General features: G+C 40.2%; 1 non-coding gene across 1 annotated transcript; it reads right to left on the bottom strand.

The window, feature by feature from the left end:
* Positions 1-4,668: 4,668 nt before the first annotated feature.
* On the bottom strand, positions 4,669-4,784 carry TRNAL-CAA (transfer RNA leucine (anticodon CAA)). The gene is made up of 2 exons: positions 4,747-4,784; positions 4,669-4,713 (listed from the first exon to the last, which is right to left on the bottom strand). It is a non-coding gene; the product is annotated as a tRNA-Leu (tRNA).
* Between the last annotated feature and the right edge of the window lie 18,266 nt (positions 4,785-23,050).

Genomic DNA, 23,050 nt, shown 5'->3' with positions numbered 1-23,050 from the left:
TTGTTTCTATATGTTTGGATGAAAAAAAAAAAAAAATGAAATAATAATACGTTGTTGTTTCCCAGATCTGAATAATAAGCAAACTCCCGATCTTAATAATTAAACTATCCAGTGTTTGGAAATAAAAATGGAACTTGCATATATTTTTTTCTGTCAATTATCTGAGTTTCCCCATAGACGAAAACGGGACTCGACCGCCCGTGAAGATGTTTTCTGTGAAACGGAATATAGAGAAAATGGGGACAATAATCTGGAGTAAATGAAAAAATATAACTCGAGTCTTTCTCATTTTTATTTTTTACCTGATTATTGAAACCTTACCAAATGTAAAGACAAAACCCTTTATTTCAGATACACTTCTCAGCAGGAATTAAAAAACCCAGATATATTGTATTTACATAAAAAAAAAAAAAACACACACACGCACACATATACTAGCGCCATTAAATACTCCAAAAAACGTTTATATGCCTTTCACCAGTGCATTTTTTTGGTTTCCAACTATTGTACATTCATCCTCGGTACCTCTCATAAGTAGAGACCCCCTCATTGAGGCCCTAGACTCATCTTAAAAGCTCGAGACAAATCGTGCAAAAAAACAGGTTAGGATAGGGCACCAGTTCCTCAGGTACACCATTGGTGGTGGTCCCCCCGGGACCCCAGGGGGGACCACCACCCGACCACCGCCAGCCAGCCAGGAGCGCGCTGACTGTGCCCTAACCTAACCACCCAAACAAGAGGAATGAACGATCTGGCCCAACAGGGTCAAGTCGGCATGGAAGTGCCCAACCGTGTCTGAAATTTTTTTACCTCAATCTGTCTCCTTATTCACTACTTGTACTCACCTAATTGTGCTTGCGGGGGTTGAGCTCTGGCTCTTTGGTCCCGCCTCTCAACCGTCAATCAACAGGTGTACAGGTTCCTGAGCCTATTGGGCTCTATCATATCTACACATGAAACTGTGTATGGAGCCAGCCTCCACCACATCACTTTCTAATGCATTCCATTTATCAACCACTCTGTCAGTGTGTGTGTGTGTGTGTGTGTGTGTGTGTGTGTGTGTGTGTGTGTGTGTGTGTGTGTGTGTGTGTGTGTGTGTGTGTGTGTGTTTTGGGATACATTGCAGGCTTGTCTCAACCATTGTGTCTGGTGAGTTTTTTTTTGTATCTGCTTTCGGTGTTATATAGAAGAAGATCTCAAGATAGATAGATAGATAGAGGTATTGATGTTAACAAATAGTAGAAAGAACGAGAGTCTAGTAATCCCCAAATCCTTACACCTTTTATGAGTGAACCTAAACATTAGTAAGAGTAATTTATGCAGTGTAGAACAGCTGAGAATTGTGAGATAACTCTAAATGAGGCAGGTACTGTCAAGTCAGGTATCATATCACCTGTTTACAATCTGTGCCTGCAGGATCGAGTTACTTGCTCTTGGATCCCGCATTTCTAACCACTCTGTTTTGGTTTTCATTTATCCTCCGTTGACGTGTTTCATGTCTAGTGTTGTGTCATGTCTAAAGACGTGTTATAAGAGTTGTGTTTGCAGGTTTGTGCTCGTTTTCGCTTATTTCTTTAGTACTAGTAATTGCGTAGTGATTAGTGACTGACGTTTCATAGGAAGCCATTGAAGGGAAGTGGCCAGACTCTTGATCCGGTTGATCAACACCCGATCACCATCTTCCCTCGTGCATGGTCGTCCTTGCAAGTGTTGCAACCGTAAGACGTTGCACATGACAGCCACGTGCAGCCATCAAGACAGCCATGTGTAGTCATCATGACAGCCACGTGCAGCCATCAAGACAGCCATGTGTAGTCATCATGACAGCCACGTGCAGCCATCATGACAGCCACGTGTAGTCATCATGACAGCCACGTGCAGCCATCATGACAGCCACGTGTAGTCATCATGACAGCCACGTGCAGTCATCATGACAGCCACGTGCAGCCATCATGACAGCCACGTGCAGCCATCATGACAGCCACGTGTAGTCATCATGACAGCCACGTGCAGTCATCATGACAGCCACGTGCAGCCATCATGACAGCCACGTGTAGTCATCATGACAGCCACGTGCAGCCATCATGAGGAAATAGTAAAATACAGAGGACAGAGCACACACAAGAGAACTATAAGAACAGAGTTAGGAACGAACACATAATGAGCGGAAGGTAGAGCTATGAAAGTGACATTGCATTCGAAGCAAAGACACACCTAAAGTCACTACACATCCACACACATACGAAAGAAAATGAGAGTGAATGGCCAAGTGACTAGCATACACAAGAAGGGAACACGTGTACTGATAGTATAGGAGATGCGGTGAGCCAACACGAGAGACCAACACGTGAACAAATATGTAGTGTAGTGTAGTGTAGTGTAATGTAATGTAGTGTAGTGTAAAGAAGCTAACACGTATTGTAGCACCAGCGGAGGCAGCAACGACACAACTAGCCTCATTATATGAACATAAAGTTGCTGAACTAGATAAGATATCACCGTAGATGTTGAAAGAAGCATCACAGGCCCTCATCTAGCTTTGATCTTTAACGATTCACTGACGAAGGTAGATTTGCCCACCTGGAAGAGTGTTATACTCAAATTGTATGACGGTTGAGACAGCCAATCACAGGCGAGTAGGCCTCTGACGTCATGCCAGACAGAGGAGCACCAGCCCCACTGGTGCTATATATACCACTATAAAAGAAAGGGGATAGGGAGGAGGCACTTAGCTATAGACGCACTTAACCATAGACCAGTGTCACTGACAAGCATCCCCTTGCAAAGTACTGGAAAGAATAATAAGAATAAGATTAGTAAAACATCTAGAGATGATTAGATATGTAAATAAATATCAATATGGATTAATGATACGGAAATTCTACCTTAAGAACCTGCCGGAGTCCTACGATAAATCACTGAAAATAAAAGGAGAGGATATTTATATTGCGTATTTCTGGGTTCCAAGAAAGCTTTTGACACAGTTCCACATAAGACTACTACACAAACTTTAGCAGCAGATTGGAATAAATGGAAAAACTCTCAAATGAGCGAGAGTCTAACAGACAGGAATCAGAGAGTCATAGTGAGGGGCGAGAAGTGTAGGGAAATAAGCAGTCTCAATAATTAACTGGTGCCGAGACCTATACTATTTCTCACTTATGTTAATGATCTAACTACAAGGGCAGAGTCCTGCATGTCAATATTTGCTGACAGACGCAAAATTAATGCGAATAATCATAACAGCTGAAGATTCTGAACCACTCCAAGAAGACCTGGATCAACTGCAAAGGAGGTTCAAGAAATGGCTACTAGATCTTAACATCCACAAGTGTAAGGATATGAAAATGGGAACAGGTGACAAGAGGCAAGCTACACAATGAAGGGGAACTACCTGCCTGAAACGACTGGCGAAAAAGACTTTAAAGTAGATATAACACCAACCTAACTCCGGAGGCACATATGATCCACATCATGTTTACCAGGATGTGTGTGTGGGGGAAATTTGAATTTGTCACTAATATGAGCAATGTTTGACCATTCGTTAGGAAACAAACCGCAACAGTCCGCTAACAGCCATGTAAATATTTCCTGCTAGATGACTAAAAACAACTGGTGTAAGTAGACTTGTCCATCTGTCTCGCCCTGACCAGGAATCGAACCCAGGACGAGCCCATTGTGAGCAGACAGCAGTGGCCGCTGCACACTCTACACTGGCGAACATCGAACATCTCAAACACGTTCAGGAACATAAAAAAAAACATTCAGGTCACTGTACACAACAGCACACATGAGACGACTCCTAGAGTATGCAGCCCCCACCTCAAAAAGCACATAAGGAATTTGACCAGACCACACACTAGAAGGTGAAGGGACGACGACGTTTCGGTCCGTCCTGGACCATTCTCAAGTCGATTGAGAATGGTCCAGGACATAAGGAAACTTGAAGAGGTAGACAGGTTTGCGACGAGGCTCGTTCCAAAAGCACTTGGGAGGGGGGTATGAAGAAAGACGAAGAGAGCTGGACCTTACGTTGCTAGAAAAGTGACACAATAGAGATGTACAAGATACTTATGCGGACTGACAAGGTGGACAAATATCCACAATGACTACCATTAGAACAAGAAGGCCTGGATGACAGCTTGAGACACAGCTGGACCCCTAGAGACGTTACACACTTTTTAGTGTAAGAACAGAAGGACAAATTAAATTAACTAAACGACAAAGTTTAAAGTACTGGACAGGCCATTCATAATTTCAAGAGTGTATTTGAGAGAATGATAGGATGGGAGAATTCCATTAGACAACCAGTCGCTGGAAAGGCAGCGCTCAAGAGCTGAAGCACGATCCTTTGTATCTGGCTGGATTAAATTGTACCTTGCGGTTACATTGCGATGATTTCAGGGCTCAATTTCCGCGGCCCGGTTCTCGATCAGACCCACCATTAATACATAATGACATACTGTAAATATATAGCTCTTGAAATAGAACATTCTCTGTAACTAGCTGACAGTGTAATTATAAGGTGTGATGAAATTGTTAATGTAATAATCTCCGTTGAGGTCTGATAAAGACCTTTTGTGCTCTCTGTAATCCTTTTTGCATCTAGCAAAATCAGTATGAGGTACACAATAAACAATAATCAAATTGCTCAGGCCTCCTAAACAGTGTCAGGAGTGGGATTCGAACCCACGCCCTCAGAGAGGACCAGAATGCCCATGGCCCTTCTATTGGAAGGGAAGTTACCTTGAGTCTGGCGCCTTAGACCACTCGGCCACCCTGACCATTGTGTATGTAATCTATGTAGCAGCCATTTTTGAAACCACTTCTGGTCTGAAAAATATATCCAAATCCGTTTGGATATAGTGCATCACAACCTGTCTGTTCTAACTCTTCTTATCAGTTTTGCATCATCTGAAAACATTGATATGAAGAAGCCAGTAGTATTGCCTTGTAAAACTTATGTATATATGATTTATATTGTATTTTCTTAAATAAGGATAAAAAAAATGTCTACTGATAATAATAATAATAATAATAAATTTATTTAGGAAAAGTACATACTTAGTTGCAGAGTTACAGTACAAACATTCTGTTTGATTTAAAGATAGAGGTAGTACATACAATACCTAAAGCCACTAGTACGCATAGCGTTTCGGGCAAATGATGCAAAACTAATGAGAAGAGTCACGACATAAACTGTGATGTAATGCAAACGAATTTGCATATTTTTTTATATACGAAAGTTCTTGCATTCTTGCACAGCCACTAGTACGCATAGCATTTCAAGCAGGTCCTTATATCCCAATTTTCCCCGGAATACGTGTATGGAGTCTGCTTCCACCACATCACTTCCTAACGAATTACATTCGTTAACTAGTTTGACACTAAAAAAAAGTTAATCTTAATATGTTTATGGCTCATTTGGGTACCCAATTTTCACCTGTGTCCATTAGTGCGTGTACCCTCTGCATTAAATAATCTGTCTTTATCTACCCTATCAATTCCTCTGAGTCTTGTATGTGGTGATTATGTCTCCCCCTAACTCTTTTATCTTCCAGCGACGTGAGGTTTAGTTCCCATAGTTTCTCCTCGTAGCTCATACCCCTCAGCTCGGGTACTAGTCTGGTGGCATATCTTCGAACCATCTCCAATTTAGTCTCTAATTGTACTCACCTAGTTGTGCTTGTGGGGGTTGCATGAGCTTTGGCTCTTTGGTCCCGCCTCTCAACTGTCAATCAACTGGTGTACAGATTCCATATCTACATTTGAAACTGTGTATGGAGTCAGCCTCCACCACATCACTGCCTAGTGGGGTGTGTGTGTGTGTGTGTGTGTGTGTGTGTGTGTGTGTGTGTGTGTGTGTGTGTGTGTGTGTGTGTGTGTACCTCCTCTACGGACACTGCGACACACACAGGGCAGCGTTACACCCACCAAGCCAGCTTGTAAATCAAGCAGGTAGACGCCCTTGAGTTAGCGTGTTTTGAACAAGCTGTTCACTAACATTCGATGGGTAGATCCCCCCCCCCCTCCCCAAGGTTGTCCCGAACCCGTCCTTCCAGACGGGCTCTGACGAGTCATTCATTAGCGCGTCTCTTCAGAGCGAAAGATTCTCAGATACTAACATACTAGCTTCACGTGTTATGGTGTTCAAACCAACTGTTTAAATGTTATTGAACAATTATGAAATTAAAAATCATCTTGGATAATGCATGTATGTATTAATTTTGTCGAGGGACAGGAAGCCTGTGAATATATACTCTTAAGCTTGTATCGAGGTCCCTCCTCCCCCCTTAGGAAGCAACCCCACAACAGTTGCAAGATGCCTATTAACTTCTAGGTGAACAGAGGCATTAGCTGAAAGAAAACGTGCCTAACCATTTTTGTCCCATCCGGAAATCGAACCATGGATCTCCGATTATGAGTCGAGAAAGAAGCCAACAGTACTCCGAGACCTTGAGGGGCAAAGATCCCCTCCCCCCCCCCCCCCCGAAACTTAACATATCATTACACACAGAAATCCCAATAGCGTGATGCATCAAATGAACAAATCCACAAGGGCCGTGACGAGGGTTCGAACCCTCATTACGGCCCTTGTGGATTTGTTCATTTAACATATCACATTAACAGTGTGAACGCGTATGATCATTCGATTAGATTAGATCATTCGTATGATTAGACGCAGATGATCATTCACTCTATAGATTTACTAGCAGCCACCATTAGAGGGAACTGCTAATACAAGTTGGTGATCGGTTTTCAAAGTTATTTCATCTTGGTTTTTCACTATTCGTCTAAATAATTACCAGAAATCTTTACATCGTCCTGAACAAGGATTATATCAGCGTTACCACGTCTTCCAAGTGTGTGTGTGTGTGTGTGTGTGTGTGTGTGTGTGTGTGTGTGTGTGTGTGTGTGTGTGTGTGTGTGTGTGTGTGTGTGTACTTGCCTAGTTGTGCTTGCGGGGGTTGAGCTTTGACTCTTTGGTCCCGACTCTCAACAGTCAATCAACTGGTGTACAGATTCCTGAACCTACTGGGCTCTATCAAATCTACATTTGAAACTGAGTATGGAGTCAGCCTCCACCACATCACTGCCTAATGCATCCCAATGCATTGAATTATGTGTGTGTGTGTGTGTGTGTGTGTGTGTGTGTGTGTGTGTGTGTGTGTGTGTTTATGTGACCACGCAGTAACAAGTGACCACGCAGTAACAAGTGACCACGCAGTAACAACACTCTGCTCTGCCGGGATAAACAAACCAAAAACTTAAAAAGTCATCTGCTGGCATTTACCAGTAGCCTTGTAGAGTGCAACTGAAGGGTCATGGCATTGTTGTCCATCAGTGTGTGTGTGTGTGTGTGTGTGTGTGTGTGTGTGTGTGTGTGTGTGTGTGTGTGTGTGTGTGTGTGTGTGTGTGTGTGTGTGTGTGTGTGCGCGCGCGCGCCTTTTGTAGCTTCCTCATCAAATCCATTTCACTTATTTACGGCTTAAACAAATTCCTGCTGACATCTCTTGTTTCTAGATCCCAATTATGTTCGCTCATTCTACTATTATTCACACTGAACACTGCTTCTACATCTACTTTGTCAATTCCCTTACCAATTACAAGGAAAATATTTGAACTTCCTCAGGATTTCGATACTGTTTATCCTCAATTCAACATGACCCTTGAATATTGTTCACGTTACAAAAGCCCTTCACTAAGTATTTATTGTACATATATATAATTTGTTAACTCAAATTTCACACTGATAAAATTTTGGCAAAAAAAATTGTTACAAGTTGAACATTTCTTACATTTTAATAAAAATGTCCTCTTTCAATATGAAGTTTCGCTCGATCCCAGAAAATTTTATACTGTATTTATAGCAATAAAAATTAAAAATCGAGGCCATATATGTATATATGACACGCTCCTGAGCCACCCAGTTTCAGTTTTTAAAATAAATGTCCTTCCGCATAAAACAGTGTCCACTCCGACTTTTCATCTGTTATCAGATGAAAAGTAACAACATAAGCTTTACTGTTTCGTTTGATTAACTCTGTTCTTTAAGGCAAGAACAGTTGTGAATGCAAGCAAGCGTTACAAGCACAATGAGCACCCATAAAAATACTTCAACATTTAACATTTAAGACATGTGGGGATAGGCGTGTAGCTTTAATCCTTATTTTGTTAATTATTATTACACATTCGATGTTTATTTCTTAGTAATATACAAGCATAACTATCATGTAATAACTATAATAGGAGTTTACCCAAACAATCGACCACGGTCCAATAGGCTCGAATGAGCCCATTAGGCTCAGGAATCTGTACACCTGTTGATTGACGGTTGAGAGGCGGGACCAAAGAGCCAGAGCTCAACCCCCGCAAACACAACTAGGTGAGTACGGGCAAGCTGCTATGTGCGCATGGTCATGTTTGTGGACATTAAAGCGAACGGGAACTATAAGGAGGAAGCGCCAAGCCATTACGACTATATAGTGCTTGGAAGGAGTCAGGATAAGGATTTGGGATGGGACGGGGGAAAGGAATGGTGCCCAACCACTTGGACGGTCGGGGATTGAACGCCGACCTGCATGAAGCGAGACCGTCGCTCTACCGTCCAGTCCAAGTGGTTAAAGATGTGTTGTGTTAACATTGTCCTGAGTTGTTTCTATGAAGATTATGTATACCATTGCCCTCTACTGCAGTCAATATATGTATGCATGCTAAGCAGAGGATTTTAGATGTTAATAGCTAAATATTGTGGGGTCTAATATTGACCCCCATCAATGCAATGTACAAATTTTGAGTGCGAACTGGTAGAAATATCTGGGAACACTCCGTCTTGTGTACGATGTGTCTTGCATCTGGATGGCAGCGATCTGCTACGCTAAACTTTCTTTCAGACTTCATTCACTATCTTCTACTATTCTTATCCTCATTATTCTTTCACGAACTTTGTTTAGCGTCTACCTTATGTCCTTTTTCTTGTAAATTGATACCCTATTCGCTGTCTTCCAACTGCTGGCCAAATCTTACGTGAGCCATGATAAGTGAAACCAATCGGTCTGCTAACAGGAGACAGTTGTCTGTTTCTCCCCAATTAATCATTAAAGATCAATGCTAGAGGAATAATGAGGGCCTGTACAACTTCTCTCAACATACATGGTGATATGTTGCCTGTTAGAAACTCCTATTTTGCCTCTGGGTGTTCCAGCCTAATGGTAAATTAACAATGGAATCTGGCAATTAGATTCCGACAGATTTTCTTGTTTCTTGTATGTTTGCCATGTAAACATCCCGTATCAATCATGTCAAAATCCCACAAATGCACATACATCAAAAGAACATAATCCAATGTTAACATTCTGAGATAAAACAGCCATGCAAACATCTCATCAACACAGGCACATAACATCCCCCGGAACACACAAATGCACATAAACACCCCCAAAACAAAACACCCAGGTAAACATTCCGTAAACAAAGGCACATCAGCATCCCACTACACACAGACTTGTAAACACTCAATTAAGAGGTTGCAAGCATCAGGCTTGTCCGGGAGGAGAGGGTGGTAGCCAGTGCCGGGGCCCCACCTTCCCCACCCGCCAAGGTCTGGCAACAGCGTGTGTGTTGTCAGGGGGAGACCCTGACTCAATCTGTTCCTTGTTCCCCTTCCTCGGGGATATATACACCCAAAGGTGTACCCCCGCTTCTCGCAGAGTATATACACTGTGAGAGTTTACTTTAGCCCCCTTGTTAAAGGAAACTTTCAGTATTCTTGCTGGCTGGTCAGTTTGTAAGTTCGTGAGTAGCCTTACTAACTCTAGATTGTCAAGACCAGAAGGTTCATAGGCCGATTTCTATTATTATTATTATTATTATTATTTCTTCCTTCCTTAAATTCCTTTGTATTAGTAGTAGAATTATTATAATTGTAAGTACTTTTACAACTACTGTACTATAAAACAGATAATACAGACTCTTCACATTGCTACATATTGCGAGTACAGAAGCTCTTTAAACTCAAGTGAAATATAATATATATATATATATATATATAAAATTGTTTTGTATTTGCAATAAAAAATAATAATAAAAAGGATAATAAGAATATAAATGCCCAATAAAATCACATTAACGTGATTTATCAATGAGAAAATCACTTACACAAATGTGCGGGTTCCAATCCACATAGCTACACTGATTTTCTCAATAATAATAATAACAATAACAACAATAATAATAATAATAATAACAATATTATGATAATAGATAAAAATGTTAATATCAGCATTCCCACTGACCGACCCCCTTGTCCTAGGCTGCGTGCGTCAGGGCTAGGCTGGCCCGGGTGACGTCAGGAAATGAGCTTATGTGTGGTCTGAGAGTTAGTACTGTACTGTAGTCTCAGTGAGTGCTTCTTATTTCCCCTTCACACCCAACAGTTTGATATTTATCTGATGAGCTGTTTTAATATCGTCTTATATTTGATTGTTGTTAGCTTGTAAAGTGCAGATATTTTGAGGAAATTGTGTGTTTGAGAAGATTGTTGATTAGCTTTGCTGTAGATTTTGCGTTATAATTGAATTTTCCTGGCGTTCGAATTTTGTCTTCTCTGACCTTGAAGCTGTAGATGAAAGTAGCTTCCTTGATTTCTTCTTTCGGTGCATTCCACTCGATGACAACCTATACAGGGTACAAGTATTTCGTTTGGAACAATGGAGGGGGGAGTGGGGGGGCCTCGACAAGTTACTGTCTTCCTGTCCCTGTCGCGGCCATTAGAGATGGTGGCCTTAGGGTAAATTACATTTCTTCTATTCATTTGCGTTTCCAGCTTCCACTTATGTCCTCTCGTCCTACTTTGTTTCAAGTCAGAGAGGTCATCGTTTTCCACTTTGTATCTTGTACGTTGTAATCACATCACTTTTCTTTCCTCTCTAGGGTTGTGAGATTCGGTTCACTTACCCTATCCTTGTAGCTTAAACCTTTTAGTTGTTGCAAAACTCTGCACCTTTACAGTTTTTGTTTTGTGCTGTACGGAGTACGGAGGTCAGGACGTGCTGCAATTTCTAATATTGGTTTAACATAGGTTGTACATATTGTCTTGAAGAGAACTTATTTAAGTTCTTAAATGTCATTCTTATGTTTGCTAGAGTCCCATATGCTGTCAATGTTACTTTGTTTATACGTGTCTGGTGTTACTATTGAAATTATATTCATTCACAAATATTTTTTTCTTTCCGAGTCCTGTTTTTTTCAGCTTGGGGTATAGCTTCCTTATGGTTTCTTTATCTCCTTTCCAACTTCATTACTTCACACTTGTTGGGATAGAACTCTAACAGCCATTTGTCTGCCCACTCCTTGAGTTTGCCGAGGTCTTTCGGTAATTTTTTGCAGTCCTGTTCACAGTTTTCTGTATTATTATTATTTTCTACCACAGACGTGGCCACGGCTTTACAATGCATCGAAGACTGTTTATGTAAGGCAAACGTAAATCTGTGTATGTATGTAGGGTAGATTAGCATTTTATAAGCACTGGTCACAGTGTTAGCAATGGTGATGGTAGTGGTGGATGGGTATGTTAATATGGTACAAGCAACAGTACTAGTGTTAACAGGTTGTGTAGAGGTGGCAGCTTTTACAGCTACGAAATATTTTATGTCTTGTTAAGTATGTTGGGTCTGCTTCCTCCTCCTCCTACCCTGTCTCCCCTTTTCCCCTCCACTCTGTTTTACTGTTTCATGCCGTCTCTCTCCGTACTGCAAATGGTACGGGATACCAGTCGAGATCTGGTATCTCAACTACAAACCTTACAATTTACCGTTTTAAGCACCACTTTCCGGTAGCCTGTCACTGCAAACACCCGATTACACCTGTGGGCAGCTGGCTCTTCCTAACACCTCTAGTGTTCACGATGGTCGACGAATTCAACACTTCAAATATGCTTTTGTTAGATTTATACAGATGTTTTTGATAAAACTAGGTCCTTCTCTTCCTTATGTTATCGCTTAGGAGGTTGTAAATAGTTATGAAGACGATAAATCACAATAACGTGGCTGAAAATATAATGCCCAAACCACACGTCAGGAAATGAAAAAACGACAACGTTTCGGTTCGTCCTGGACCATTATCAAGTAGAGTAATTAATTACACGACTTGTAATTACAGGTAGCTATTTTGATGGAATTATTGATTCGCATCCCTGGGCGAACTTAAACATTTGTTTTAAACCGTTACGGTATATTTTAGTTTATACCCTTTCACTTGTTTTTACCTTCACTAGACCAGTGCGTAGAGGTTATTTTCACAGAGCCTCCACGCACTATCTTTGGCGCCACTAGCCTTCAACGCTGGCCATGTTTACCTCCTAGCTGATGGTCGCATTTTTCACTTGGCTTTTTTGAACACTGAAAAATGCCACGTTACCTTCATTCTTGACATACAAGTGGATATTTATCCACTTGCATCTCAAGCTACGCATGTTCAAGCTATGCGTAGCTTGAATTTCAGTTACTGTTACATTCGCCAGGCTTCACTAGGCACTAGTGTAAACAGATCATTCGACAGTGAGACCTCGGCTGTTGTGCTCCACTGACCTTCATCGCTGGCTGTGTTGACCCCCCACTCTTCCTTGAGTTCGCTGGCCCGTTACTTATCCAAGACGATCTGCTTCTTTTGGAATGGAGAGATAATTAACGAATGCATTGAATCATTCTATCACACGCTATTCCTTGTTTGTAGTTGGTGAACTTTTCAAGAGCTTCGCTGGCATTGGTTTAACATGAAGGGGATATGACTAAGTACTGTGAAAAATTGTACACATGATTGCGTCTAGCATGTATTATTACCGATGTTGTGATGACCTACTCGCGTGTTTTGTCAACCACGTGTTTGTTACGTGTGAATGAAACTACATACTCTGCCTAATTATATCATCACTGCATATTTCTTAGTGGCATACGTCGTCAAATGACACCAAACCTCATTCCCTAATTTGCTTTCTCCATTTACTTGCCTTTTTGCTGCCTTTAGTTCAATTCTCATACATTACTTTATCCACTTGCATCTCACCTTTCTTCCCACTGTTTTGACGTCATGAAAGTCTAAGACGGACCGAAGGGTCGTCGCTTTCACTTGAATGTGTGACTTGGGTTATCTCTTCGTATTACCGTTGATATTCTTGGATGCTTTTGTTCATAATGGCTGTCGAGGCGGATCGAGAACCACTGTTGAACCTGGCTCATGGGCCCCAGCTATTTGGAAACAGTTCTATGGTATGATTGGATACTGCTCCATGGAGTGCTTGACTGTTTGGAAACTGTTACATGGGGTGTTTGGCTGTTTGGAAACAGCCCATGGGGTGCTGGGCTGTTTCAATACTGTTCCATGGAATACTGGATTATTACCCCATGGAACATGGGGTAATAGCAAAATAACTATTGAACTTGGGGGGGTAATATTAAACACAAATAGATTTGGGGTAATCCCTAAGAGCCCTCCCGACCTAGATGAATGCCTCGGTTTTCAGAATGATCGGAAAATTTGCTTCCCAAAATTCGTTTAAGCATGTAAAATACCACCTGATAAAATCTTCAGTGAATCCGACTCCCTCATTTTCGATAAAACAAATATCGTATTTATTATTTGAGAATTATGTATGCCACACAGTATTATTTCCTAAGCTCTGCTGCCCTGTGATAATTACAAAATTTACAAACAAAAAATAAATACATCACCATGTACAGAGTGTATGTACCATGGTGTATGGTACATACACCATACTCCGGGTGTATGTACCATGTACATACACCCGGAGAATTGTATGTGATTTGTGTGAACACAGTTGAATTACCAACTTTTATATTCTTACCATTCCTGTTTGTACAGACTCAAATGTGTTCCGTGTTTACATAAACACTCATATAAGATGCATTATTGTCGCATTTTAATAATAAAATAAATTCATGCTTGTCTACACAACCTCAGCCTCTCTCTCTATCTCTCTCAGTTCTTATCTCAGTTCTTAGTGTTATGTCGGAGACGCTTCCTGGTGAAGGGAGCCAAAAAGTCTGATGGTTGAGACTTGCCTTGAGCAGAGTCCCACGACAGAGGAAGATAAAGAGCGAGGATCAGTATAAATCAAATAACTGTGAAGGTCAGGCGCCGTTGTTGAGCTCAGGAAGCTGCAGCGTGTATACACAGCCTCGTAAATTATCTCCATAATGTTAATACATTTCCATGCTGATATATGCACATACATATACACTTTAGACCATAAAATTACGTCTACATAATTTGGTGGATAGTTTTGCTCTCTCGTCAGTAGTTGTCAGTTTGTTAACTTTTATAATGAATATTATTGAATAAAGAAAAAAAGTTTGTTAACTTTGGGTTGTGACTATCTTGTGAAGAATTAACACTTGTCAAAATGCAGATTATGTTTTATTTTGAGGTTAATCTGTCACTGTTAATTTTTATTTTGAGGTTAATCTGTCACTGTTAAAGTCACATATATCAATGAGTTTTTAAATTTGAATATGCACTTTACTTCTGCTTATGTGTATCGCTGGAATTTCCATAAATATTTCAATATTTATATAATAATTTATTTTCCAAATAATATATCTATTTTCTTATAATTGTACACATATTAATTGTACATTATTTATTTTCTTAATGTTATTTAATAATTTAAAAATACATTTGTTTATATTTATTCATATTAAATCATAAATTCAATTATTTTTGTGTAGGCCTAAACAGCATAGTAAAATTGTGTGAATTCCCGTCCTGAAAACGAGAGTTTAGCAATTACAGCTAATTATCACTTTTCCCCTAATGAAGCCTACTTACCCGTTTGCTGCCGCCATCCTCCAAAAATTACAACAACTATTGATCGAACCGACGAAAATGAGCTACTGTTCGCCACCAAAATTCACCTTTTGTGCAACTGGAATACTGCATATAGCAGTCCAAAATGTGGAACAGTTGCAATGCAAGCTAACCTAACCTGGTCTAACTAAATAACACTGGGCCTAATATACGCCATGTTAGCCCGAATCGAGAACGTGTGTGCTAATTGGTTTAGGAAATTCTAGTTACAGATGTAGCCGTTCTTACTCGCGCTTTCTATAAACTTATTACAAAACGTCAACGCTTGTTGTGTGTAACAGTCCATTCTTGTACCTTTGACCTTGCTATAGGTACTATCATTTCTGGATTGCAGGTTGCGAAACACTGTAGGTCTACTACTGTTCCTGGGCCAAATAAATAATTTTACTTCTTCAGTACTAGGCGACAATTGCAAAATGGAATGGAGTGTTACTAAGGTCGAGAGTGTTGCTAGGCTCAAAGGACAACATGATCATCATGAAATAAAGTATAAATTCCTATTGGGTGTCATGATGGCAGAAGGGAATTAAACAAAAATATTTAGGAAAATTAAAAACTAAATTATATGAAGTTACAGAAAAACATTAGTAGATTTCGGTAAAATTCTTAAAACACATTTAGATGTCTTAACTGGGGTCTGGGAGGATATAGAAGGATGTGCTGTGGTACCGTCATCACCCTGTACTGTACTTCGCCCCAACCTTCTAATTTTTTTTATTTATATATACAAGAGTTGTTACATTCTTGTACATCCACTAGTACGCGTAGCGTTTCGGGCAAGTCCTTAATCCTATGTTCCCTGGAATACGACCCAGGGAAGAATCGTTTTTACAACCAAGTACTCATTTTACTGTTGAGTTAAACAGAGGCTACAGTTAAGGATTTGCGCCCAGTAAATCCTCCCCGGCCAGGATATGAATCCAGGACACACAACCTTCCTATATATACAATAGGCATTTTGTAGTCAATCAGTATCACTATATCGTCCACTATTTCCATAGGTTCATTGTGCGAGACACTATTGTCATAACAAATAATGAAACAGTCACTAATATGTTCAAATAATCCATGAATATCCTGTTTAAACCGGCAATGGTCCTGAGGCAACAGCAAGTGACAGATTCTCTTCAAATTGGTTCTGACGGTACTGAGGGCTTGTATGATTGTTATAACATGATACTCTATCCCCAGAGATCTTTGATGGTCGCAGGTTTCGTTCTCGACTAACAATCGGGGACCCCGAGTTCGATTCCTGGGAAGGAATGGGCAAGTTCCTTTCACCTTTGCCTCTGTTAACCTAGCAGTAAATAGGTACCCTTAGTTAGGCAACTGTTGTTAGATTGCTTCCTGGAGAGATACAAACCTAAAGTATATATATTTATATATTAAAGGCTTCCTGTCCCCGACAAAACAAATTATTAATTTTATTTTATTTCCAATTAACCACTGTCATTCTCAATGCCAGAACCAACGATACAACGATTCACATCCGAAGCTGATAGATTAACAATATATAGACAGCTTCACATGATTCTCCATTGGCTCAAAACTGAATACATGTATAACAACATGACGTCACAAGGAAGGAGGTTTGGAACAAGGTACTTTAATGATCACGAAGTCACTATAAGCTGTTTTCATGACGGAACTTTATCATCAATTTTTTTCCCTCACTAAATCCTGGACTGAAGGCTTAAGCTTGCACACACAATGATAGCTTCATCCAGAGGAAGGACACAAGTAGATATTCGCACAAAAAAGGTTCTTTACGGGGTCACTATAGTTCTTTACGGGGTCACTATAGTTCTTTACGGGGTAAGTAGCTAAATCTAAAACGTTCTGAGTAGTTAAATTTAAAACAACAACAACAAAAGGGTTCACTTAGATATCATTCGCTTCAGAAATATATTGTTCTTTCTATTTTGCAAGTCGAATAGTACTTAATCGATGCAATCTTCGATGAAAGTTTCTGGTTACATTAGGCCAATTCCCACATTACTTAATGGCAACCATCTTTACGTACTGTAAATAGCTTACCTTTAATGAGTGTGTTGCGGCCGGAGAACTTACCTCCGGTTGGTTCATCCCTGATGCTCGCTTCCGCCTCTAAAGCATGCAGTCCATTGGTTCAAATTTAAGATTGCTGCCAGGTAATGTCTTGGCTTTCAATTCACTGTACAGAAACTGTGTTGGAGGGAACCTAAACATTCCCTCCAATACGTTATGTGTGGTTTCCTCCGAGGCTATGGGTCCCCCTTCTTCCAGCCAGAGGTGGTACTCCCTTCCCTTTTTTTTTATATAAAATATATTATAAAGCTGGGTACAGGAACAGACGACTGCTTACCCCTGTTAGCAGGCTGAGAGCTTTACCTTCCCATAACTCATGGTAAGCCTTATACCCACTACTTTTCTCTGGAATACGACCCGCCAATCGTGTAACAACCAGGTAACCAAATCACTGATCTTGGTGTAAAGGCTTTTTTTAAACGCTAAATAAACTACTCACTGCTCTAAAATAGCACAGCTTCACTTCAAAGCAACCAGTGATTCTCCACACGACACATAATATGCTAAAATAGCACGGTATGGTTCCTTAGACCGAATAATTAAAGAAAAATGTCTCCTCACAAAATAAGCTGAACTACCGCCCCGAGGCGGGTGTTTTCTTATGTTTACGTCAGTGCTACCACCTCCCCACGTCGAATTGTCAGCGCAATAAATACCAATAATATCTGGTAAGTATATTGAAAACAACAGTTGCTGTCCTACGACGGCCCCTTGTGATGACTGATACGATACTATCCTTTCACTGCGGTATAACTTAAAACCAACGCCCTTCCATACAGAGCAATTGCCAAGGAGAGGTACAGCCCAATGGTTGGTATGACTGACTGGGCGTCACGCCAATTTTATTTACATTAGGATCAAAACGCGTATAAAATATCAGTTTTAATATATTTAATTTATAATTTCTTATAACTCGATTTACGACACAATTGTTTTTTTAAAACATTCTAAATTAATATCAATAACAGTCAAAACTCCCTTAAACGGGACCTACTTCAATGATGCAGTTTGTCTCATAAATAAGACTAACAGCCAGACTCCAGCGGTTGGAAAAGCGGGGCCCAGGAGCTAAAGGCTAGATCCTGCCGACACAAAGAATTAAATACACACTCAAAAAATACGCGGACAATAATGAGAATGGCAAAACACCAAGTGAACGAAGAGAGCGCCGAAGAACAAAGAGAGTGCCAGAAAACGAAGACAGAACCAGAGAACAACGAAAACGCCAGCTGAGAACGAAGAGAACGCAAGAGAAAAAAAAAGATAAACAGAGCACTAAAAGAACGTTACAGAAACCATCCAACTGGTTCTTTCAGCCTTGGAATTATATTTCCAGGCGTAGAGTGGCAGCGGTAAATTAGCTTATTATGTTATTTCCAGCACAGCGGTTGCGTCACCCGCCGTGAAATTACGACGGGAACCTACTGTAAACAGCTGTAAATTAATTATATTCATTACTGGATTACCAGGTTGGCGGTCAGTGCTGCCTGACACGCAGCTGCTTGATACGACCCCTGTTTGACATGACAGCTGCTTGATACGACCCCTGTTTGACACGACAGCTGCTTGATACTGTTACCTATCGTACGTTACGGCTCGTGATCCTACAGCAGCCAAACTTTAATAAGTCTAGGGATACGACACAACTGCTGTTCTCAATAGCGAATCACCAGTATAACCCCTTACTAGGTAATGAGCACAACAATAGAATCTTCATAGGACTGAAGAATAAAGACTAAGCATATGTATATAATTTATATTAAATAAATCTCAAAGGCAAACAGATGATTATATGGTCACAATATATCACATTAAAAATATCACTGTAACTTCCAGACATTAAATCAATATTAATATATGTATATGGCTAGAATAAAAGAATGACTTAACTCCAACAAGTGTTATCTCCCCGGTTTCTGCTCAGCTACTAAACAAAATCACGCGAGAATCAAAAGAGATTGCCTCGCCCCGCGAATAAATTGCCAAAGTAACAATATTTATTATTTCAACAATGGAGCACTACATTGTGACAAGAGTAATCTTAAACTAACTTAATGAATAATTAGTACATATTGATATAGACAACAAAAGTACGCGTTTCTTTACATAGTAATTAAAATATGCATACAGAATAGCATAATGGCATGCACACCCAGCAACGGACGATCCCACGACAATTTGCCAGATACAGTTCACTCAATTATTATTTCACTCTGTTACCCACTTATGATCACATATAAATCATTAGTTCCCGTGGGAAAACTGATCACACAAAGAAATAAACAATCATTCCCACGATACGTTGGGCCTAACGCCAACACTGTAACATGAATGTGCATTTGCATAGAACATATAAGTATAACAATATACATGCTTGTAATTTACATACAATTATAAATGTACATATTAATATATTCACTTACGTATCTTATAAGGGTACGTAACAGATACGACCCCTGTTTGACACGACAGCTGCTTGATACGACCCCTGTTTGACACGACAGCTGCTTGATACGACCCCTGTTTGACACGACAGCTGCTTGATACGACCCCTGTTTGACACGACAGCTGCTTGGCACGACTGCTGCCTGACACAACTGCTGTTTGACAGAACCACTGCTTGACGCGGCTGCTTCCTGATACGACCACTGCTTGACAAAACCGCTGTATAACACGAAATCCGCCTGGACGAGCATAGACTGAAGATAGGTAGGAAAAAATCAGGTCATTCTCCTGTTTAGATAATACTTATAGTAACGATGTGAACCATGGATGGTCACTATAAGTACGATGTGAACATATATTGACGTAATGGACAATTAGAAAGTAGAAATTGGTAATACTGAATTTGAACAGGAGAAATGGTATTTATATGTTGCTAATAAAACCTAACCTAATTTAACCATTATAGGCCTAATACACGATATCTGAGGCCTATTATAGTACTGTACTGTACATATATGTGCTATACTAGGCCTAGGGATATTTAGGTTTGGTTGTTAGCTTTGTTTTTTCTGGACTTTATAAAGTGAAGAGTACCAGATTCTACTAATTGTCCATTATGTCAACACATGAACATTGACTACTACTACTACTACTACTACTAGGTCCACATAGTTACAAAAATGACTTTCTAAATGGGAAGATGGGTTGAACCAAAATACATACGTCATTAGTTGTGAGTCGTGTGTAGTCTTTTTCGTTCAGAAATACGGTGTTTGGTGGTTGGATTAACAAGCAAAAGTTTAAAGTTTAGTTTAAAATTTATAGACCCCCTCTTAATAGGATCAATAGGCTAGTCAGGGGCGGTCCTATGTCCATAACTATCACAGACCATTCATCCTGCAAAGTTGGGTGAGGCTAGACCCAAGCGTCTGGCCTCCAACCTTGGACTGTCATGCAGACAAGACCAGACATTTTATGTCATTGATATAGATAGTGCTGCTTTGATACCAATAGGAATTCAATTTCTTTCTTTATTATGCACCCCATAATAAAGAAAGTGTCCCGTGGGCACTGCCTTGAAATGGCAAATAGTTATATTATGGTTTCATATGTTTTATAGGTTCTTTTCATTTTCTATTTACCTGTATATTGTTTGTTTAATTTTCTCCGTAAGTTTCCCATATTCTTTAACGAAACACTTTTCGTTCTTCCATTTACGTTACCTCCTCACCCACCTTCTCGTTTTCCTACTTACTATTCCTCCTCTCCTCCTTATCCTTTTCGCCTAGTGCATCCCCGGGGAGCTTATCTCAGAAGAAGGTTCGCAGCATCCCTGATGTGGAAGATTGGAATTTGGGTCAATACTGCGAGCTGGAAAACTCCTAGACTTTATCGTCAAGCCCATTTTAAAAGCCTGTTATTTTATTTTATTTTTTAATGTAATCATTATTGTCTGCTTTATGAACAAGACATTACAATTGTAAGGAACGTGGATTTTTTCCAATGGCTTGAGACAAACTATTTTTCGGCAACAATCTTTTAAGATTTATCCTTGTAGTGATAGATAGCCTTATTTATATATCTGGTTCAAGTGTGTACTATGAAAGTTTCTAATCATAACATACATTATAGGATTTGCATTTCTAACCTAAATATTTTAATATGAAGGTTTGAATGTTTTAAATTAGATTTTACGCATGTTTGAGCGCGCCCTTACAAGAACAGTGAAAGCAATAACCCCCCCCCCCTTCTCTCTCTCCCCTCCCTCGGCGACTGCAGGTAATAAGCACACCTTTGTAAAAGTGCCGAGCTTGGCAGTTCAGAAAGATTTCGGGCAACCTCAGTCACCATAATGAAGTGTGTGTGTGTGTGTGTGTGTGTGTGTGTGTGTGTGTGTGTGTGTGTGTGTGTGTGTGTGTGTGTGTGTGTGTGTGTGTGTGTGTGTGTGTGTACTCACTTAGTTGTTCTTGCGAAGAATGAGTTTCGGCTCTTTCGTCCCGCCTCTGAACTGTCACTCAACTGGTGTACAGGTTCCTAAGCCTATTAGGCTCTATCATATCTATATTTGAAACTGTGTATGGACTCTGCTTCCACCATATCACTTTATAATACATTCCATTTGTTAACTGCCCTGACACTGAACAAATTCATTTTTCTTTCTTCTATGGCTCATCTGGGTACTCAGTTTCCACCTGTGTCCCCTTGTGCATGTGCCCCGTGTTAAATAAATTGTCATTATCTACCTTATCAATTCCTCTAAAAATCTTGTATGTGGCGATCATGTCTACCCTAACTCTTCTTTCTTCCCGTCCGTGACGTGAGGTTTAGTTCCCGTAGTCTCTCCTCGAAGTTTATACCCCTCAGCTCGGGTACTAGTCTGGCGGCATACCTCTGAACCTTCTCCAATTTAGTCTTGTGCTTGACGAGATACGAACTTCATGCTGGAACTGCATACCCCAGGATTGGTCTGACATATGTGGTATACAAGGTTCTGAATGATTCCTTATACAAGTTTCTAAAGGCCGTTCTTATGTTGGCCAACCTGGCATATGCCGCTGATGATATCCTCATGATGTGGGCTTCAGGGGGGACAAGTTTGGCGTGATATCAACCCTCAGGTCTTTCTCACACTCCGATTCTTGAAGAATTTCATTTCCCAAATGGTACCTTGTATCTCGCCTCAACTATTTTCATTACTTTACATTTGCTCTGGGTTAAACTCTAACAGCTATTTGTTGCACCATTCCTTCAGTTTGTCGAGGTCATCTTGAAGCCCTATGCTTTATTATGTCTTAATGTGTGTTTTGAGTTTCGGCTCTTTAGTCCCGCCTTTCAACTGTCAATCAACAGGTGTACAGGTTTCTGAGCCTATTGAGTTGTATCATATCTACTTTTGAGAATGTGTATGGAGTCCGCCTCAACCACATCACTGACACTGAAAAAATTTCTTTCTAACGTCTCTATGGCTCATTTGAGTACTCAGTTTCCACCTGTAGCCACCCGTGCTAATTGTCTGTAAAAAACACTCCAAAGAATGTGCAGCAAATTCTGCACTTTTGAATTTAAAATAATCACAAGATAGACGGGAGGTGGATGGAGGAGAAGCGAGGAGTTTCCCCAGGACGACACTACCTCACTTCTCACAGCCATCCCATATTGGAAACTCATCTTGGGAGTAACAGCCTCACTTTATACACGAGTTATGGACTTGTTTTTATCATTCGGATGTATTGCGTTTGTTCACACGTGGTTCTCGAGCTTCATTTTGACCAGTATGAGATGACGTTAGTCTCGTGTTGTATTCTCGAAAAAAAAGTGATATTTGTAAATCGCCATTGATTTTTATGTGACGTAATAGACTCGCTCTCTAGCGGAAAATCTGAAAAAGAACGAAATGATATGAAATTCTCTGATGTTTCTCAGAGGGTAAAATTACTTTTCTTGGCAAAATTTTGCCGTCGTGAGTAAAAAAAATATATTTGGGCTTAACTTTTACTTGATGTAAGACTTGTTTTGTATTACGTAATGAAAAAGTCGTGAATATAGCCTTTGAATAATGTTTTGAAAAGTTAGGCTATTTCGTTTTTACCATGAGTTATCATTGATCGCCGTATTTGAATGCAGTATTAATGTAAAACAAATTTGCACGGCAAGG

The sequence above is a fragment of the Procambarus clarkii genome, chromosome 31 (genome assembly GCF_040958095.1).
Source record: "Procambarus clarkii isolate CNS0578487 chromosome 31, FALCON_Pclarkii_2.0, whole genome shotgun sequence".
Taxonomy (NCBI): Eukaryota; Metazoa; Arthropoda; class Malacostraca; order Decapoda; family Cambaridae; genus Procambarus; species Procambarus clarkii.
The sequence above is the reverse complement of the archived record's forward strand: the minus strand, read 5'-3'. Positions and strand labels throughout refer to the sequence as shown.